Source organism: Pipra filicauda, unplaced genomic scaffold (genome assembly GCF_003945595.2).
Source record: "Pipra filicauda isolate LSUMZ 115617 unplaced genomic scaffold, ASM394559v2 scaffold104_size2351352_pilon, whole genome shotgun sequence".
NCBI classification, from domain to species: domain Eukaryota; kingdom Metazoa; phylum Chordata; class Aves; order Passeriformes; family Pipridae; genus Pipra; species Pipra filicauda.
Window position 1 is genome coordinate 731,102 of NW_024103485.1, and position 6,000 is coordinate 737,101.

Consider the following 6,000-nt stretch of genomic DNA (forward strand, 5'->3'; position numbering starts at 1 on the left):
AGCATGTGAGCTGAGCGAGTTTTCCTGTTTTAAGCAGATATGAACAACTCCAGTTCAGACTGGGAGCTTTTTTTTCCATTCATCAGCTTGCCCAGAGCAGTGACTCCAGCTGATGGCTACTCATGGCCAAATCTGAGATTTGGTGGACCTGATTCCTTTTTACCCTGCTATAGCAGTGTAGCTTACCCATTGCAATTATTTATATGAATATTTTGCTTATTTATTTGCACTTACCTGAAGGCCCTTAACAACTGCAAGAATTGGGGTAAAGAGATTTTAACATAAATGAGAACTAGCAAAATTACGGATTCAGATAATAATTCAGTTTGAAAGGGACCTCTAGAGGTCATCTAGTACAATCTGCTGCTCAAAGCACAGCTTACATCTAAGTTAGCTCAAGTTGTTCAGGTACAGTTGAGTTTTCAGTATCTCCAAGAAATGAAAATTCCATAACCCACTTGTGTCTGTGTTTCCGTTTTGACCAACAACATGGTGATTTATTTTTTTTTCCCTTTCATCCACTTGGAATTTCCCATGTTCCAACCTGTGTGCCCATCACTTCTCATTCTTCCTTTGTGCACCCCTGAGCCATGTCTGACTGTCTCCTCCACACGCTTTTGTTAGACAGCAATAATGTCTCCAATGATGTCTCCTCTAGACTTTCTCTTCTTAAGGCTGAAGAAACCCAGCTTTCTCAGACTTCTCTTTGTTCATCATAGCATCCAAATCAATCATCTTAGTGCCCATTCACTAGATTCCTTTCAGTTTGTCCACATTGCTCTTGTATTCAGACACCCTGCTCTAGGACATGGCTTCACAAGCACTACCAGAGAAGTAGAGTCACTTCTTGTCATCTGCAGGTACTTTCTGGTTATTGCTGCCCAGTATGTGCTCAGCCTCCATCTCCTCTGGTGCATGTTCAAACCTACCTTTCTACCAGGATCCCCAAGTCCTTCATGGCCCAGTCAGTCCCCAGCTTTGTCCCCACTCTGTAACCCTACAGCTACTGGTTGTATTTTTCAAGTACTTGTACATTAAATTTAGCGGTTGTTTTGTGTTTTGCATTTGATTTTAAGGAACCTGGATTGGGGTCAGTGTGTGTCCATTGCCACATGTCCAGCTGATGCATAACTGTGGTTTGAGTGCTTTCCAGCATTTCTGTTCCACAATAATAAAGCAGTAATAATATGGTAATGTCTGCAAAAAAAATGAGAGTGTGTAAATGAAAAATAACGAGAAAAAGACAAAACATGACATGGTCTTCTTAATAATATGTTATAATAATACATCTTAACAGCACAATTATTTGTTATGGAGTCTATTATTATTATAGTAACCCTGTAATCCTAATAAAGAACCCAGCAGTGTGAGAAAGCAGTTCATAGAAATCTTCAGGAACTGAAAGGATTCTTATCAAGGTAAGCTCTTTTGGACTTGGGTTTCACTGAAAATTGCATCCATTTAACTGTAACCATTCCAGCTCTTCTGTCTATGGGTGTTTCACTGTCTTTTCATGGAATATGAAGGATTATTTGCATAGTTTAGTATGATTCTCTGAGAATAAATAAAATTCTTTTGCTTGTTCAAAGTATGTTTATCCTAGTAAAAAAAATACCCATATTTCTGAATAAGAGCTATAACAGAATGAAGGTCTCTTTAGCAGGAGACCAGTTCTTTAACAGGAAGGCTTTTCTCTTATCAATATCTTTTCCTAAAGCTTTATTTTTGTATTAGGAAGATTTCATTGCTGCTATTAAACAAGTCTTTATGGACTAAGGGTTGGAGAAAAGTGAGACAGAACTTGATTAACTGATGGCAAGATTGAAGTTTTGACTGTGGATTTCACAATACTGGAATTAAATAGCTCACAGTCCCCCATCATCATTTGTCAGCAAGTGATTTGCTACGTTTTTCATCCTTATTGATGTATTTCATTGAGTTTACAATGTTATATTGACCTTATCCTTGTTCTAGTCATCAATTTCTATCCTTAGGATATTTAAGGACAGTAAATCTTAAAAGTTATTGCAGTAGACCTTTCTCTTCAGAGGATTTATTATTTTATACTAGAGAAATGGGATTTTTAATGACCCACATTTTTAATTATTTCTCCCTTATAGGCAGTTTTGACCATATAGGAATAAAAATGAAATACAGGTCTCCTCCTGGGTCCCAGGAGGAGAGCAATAAACTCCAACAGCCAACTACTAAAACTATTGCTGTTTGCATTAACTTAAACTGTGGGAATATGCCAAAGAAATTGCATTTGATTTCTCACTAAGTTGCATAAATTTTAGTATGCTTTATTTCACCTTACTGGGGCTCATTCATGGTTTTGGTTTGGGCTTATTTTGTTTGCAGCCCTGTATTGATATATGGAATTAGAAAAGTTGGTAGTTGTCAGATATGTTTTTGAAGGTCATAACAGGGGGTAATTTAGAATTGCCTTTTCTACCATTGAGTTATTTTTTGGGCTCATATGAAGAGCTGCAGATACCTACTTTTTTCTACCAATAGCCAACATTTCGTTAGCTCAAGGGTTGCTCTTGCATCCTGTGGATTCCAGGCCTGTGTTGTCACAGCTGCACTTACTACAAAAGGAAGTTTGTCATTAAGTTAGAGATATAAAACAGAAAAGGATTTATTTAGCTTTTAGAGTTATAAAGCCAGAAAAGTATCAGGCTTCTAAACTGAAGTATGATCTGTACTTTTAGGACACTAAAAGCACAGAGCAGTGTACAGGAATTTGGACATTGAACAGTCCAGAGGATGCTCTCATATACAGAAGCTCAGCTGTTTTGTATTTTTCAAAGCTACCTTTTTCGTTTCCAGTAGTACACAGATAATGTATTTTTGCTTTCATGGTCACAATACTGAGGCTTGTGAGGCTGCCTACCATATCTATCTACATCAGCATTGCAGCTCCTGGACAGGGAGATTTCTCTTCCAACTTCTTTAAGTGCTTTTTGAGCATCTTTAAACAAGGGGATGAGAGTGAGAGCAGCACCTCTGCAGCCGAGTCCTTTCAGGACTTCCCTTCAGGAAGTTTTCCTGACTCCTTTCACACTACCCTGTGCAGCAGGGAGCCATGAGAATACGACACAGAAGCAAGAAACACAGACACTAGTATTATGCACTCACAAGTCAAGGTTTATTTTTCCATTTTAAAAATGATGTGCATATTTCAGTCTGTGCTTTTTCCAGTTGGTTCTTTATGGAACTTTATATGCATAAGAGGGACATGCATATCAGCTACCAGTGGGTGTAGGTGTATAGATACTGCTCACCAGATCAGGTTCTCAAAGCTATGAACACTTAAACCCAAGAACACTCAAGACCAAAGCCCAGACTTTAACCCCCACAGCACTCAGGATGAAGTAGTCAAAATATAAAGACTTAAATAGTGAGTTTAGATGATCAGTGTTTTGCAATCGAATGGTACACTGCAATTTCCTAGTTCATTTTAAAAACCTCCTAATGTTTAGTCAATATTTGGGTCCTACACCAAAAATACTGTGGTTGAAAAAGGACAATCCACTGTTAAATGCCATCACTCTCTTACAACTGCTACCACTGTCTTCTACCCAATTCTGGAATCACACACAGCTGTTCAGAGGAACAAATCATTATGCATCCTTGACCTTAGTCATTGCCACTTTGGGATCCCTAGTAGTTCCTCCTTTTCAACTTTGTACAGCCCAATCCTTACTGTCTGAGTCCCAGACAGCCCTTCAGCTCCTGCTGAGTGCAGCAGTCAGGCAGCTGGAGAGAGGATGGGATGGGGTAAGAGCATGGGGGCATCTTCCTTAGGGTTTAAACACCTGTAAGGGTTAAACAAGAGGCAGAAAAATAAACCAAAGACATGAACATTTGATGTTGGATAAGAGCCTATTTGTTTTAAATACACCAGAGAAATAGCTGAAGCACAGAACAGCCATGTGAAAAATATGAAGTCACTTGCAGAGCTGACCTTGGCAGCAAAGCAACAGATGCCTGAGAGACGATACCAGTTCTGCATCCAATTTCTGTGAGACTGAAAACAAAAGCAAAACGATGTTAGAAGAAAGCTGTCCTTCTTCCCTTCATTTGCAAAGATTTGAAACAGATCTCTCTTGAAACAAATCTGCAAAATACATTCGTTCTAATATTAAGAACTTTACATATTTTTGCAACAGGATTTATTATCCTGGAGCGTGTTGAGTGTGAATCAGAACAATCTCTAAAATAAAATCAGAAATCCAATCTAGAGATACTTTAGACCATATTATTTAAATTGTTCTGTCTAAAAATTTTCTGGAAAAATAAGGATCCCGTCAGGAATGCTAAACTTCATTTGGGCACATTTTGAAACAAGAAAAAATGTTTCAAAACAAAAAATACAGAAATAGCTTATATAGGTAAGGTATGGCTGTGTTCTCTCGATTAGACAGAAATCAAGTGGATTTGCAGCAAATGTAGATTAAAAAATTAGACCAATCCTATTTTTTTCTCATATAATATACCTTGCAGTCTCATACAAATATCATTTAACTATATTCAAAACTGAATGAAAGAGACAGCGATTATCTGTGCCATTCCATTGTAAGAAATAAAAAGACAAATAACATACTTCCCTTACATGCTTATTCCTGCTATAAAAATGAATGAAAAAACCATATGCAAAATTCCTATCTGGTCTGGTGTCTATATTTCAGGTACTGGCTATGTCAAATTTTGGGGTCAAATTCTTCTATTAATTTCTAACATCCTTTGCCAAAACACAGTATGAATATCAATATACATTGCCACATTTTCCTCCTTAATCGTTCCACACAAGCAAGCCATTCATGAGACAGGGTGAGAACTTAACTCAATGTAGCACAAGCTGGTAGTTCCCAAGCACAGTATATGATCTATCTGGAACAGGCAGAGGCATTTGATACCAAATCCCAGGGAGATAACATTGACACAGAAGCCTGAACACAAGAGCAGTGTTTTTAGTTGCAGAACAAGAAGCTGGAGGTTCAGAGTGACCTTGCAGCCCTCTGTGATGTTGTGGCACAGGCAGCAGCTCTGCCAGAACATCTTCCAGCAGCCGGACCAAGCACACGGAGCCCAGGGAGGAGCAGGTACAGGAGGACAACTGCAGGCACACTGCTATTGCCTTTGTTGTTCTTTTCAAATGTTACTTATTTTTCTGTGTCGGTTTAGTATGAGACGCTCCAAGAAACTGATGTCCTTAATTTAACCACAAAACAGAAACAGAATGGACACAGAGTCTGCCTGAAGTGAGGATAATGTGTTGAAGGGGTAGAGATTTCTCTTTCTATATGCATTGAATTGTTAAGAAACCACCAGCTAGTGGGCTAATTAAACTGTCCTGCACACTGGATAACCCACCACACCACTGAAAGTTTTATCATTTTATAAAAACTTTATTCATTACATGAAGATAAGCAAATACATCCGCAGGCTTTGAAGTCTAGGTCTCATCCTGATATACACTTGAAATACATTCTCACTTCTATCATTTTCCTTTGTGAAGAAAGAGCAAAGATGACAGAATCTGTCCCACTGTAACAATCTGTTTATTGTAAAATAAAAGGAAATCTAAAGGATCTCATTTTACAGGTGCTATATGAGGCAGAGTATGTGATTTGACAAATTACACAGAAAACACAAGAAAAAGGTGAAAATAAATGGCAGTTCTTCTGACACCTAGTTGAGTCTATGCAGCTTTCCCAACTGATGACAGCCAGGTTTTTACTGATAGCAGCTAACAAAAGCTGCTGCCCACTAAGACATTATCAGAAATCATTAATTCAAAATGGGTAAACCATTTGTTATTGTTAATGTTATTTGTGTCATCATGGCTCCCAGAGAATAAAAATCCCATGACACTGAGATCATGGGAAAGATTGAAAATAACTCCCTTTACAAGTGAATCACGAAACTGGAATCTTTGAAATGTCTTTGAGGGGAGATAATTTCATATTTAAATTATCAAATGTTGCCTCAGAA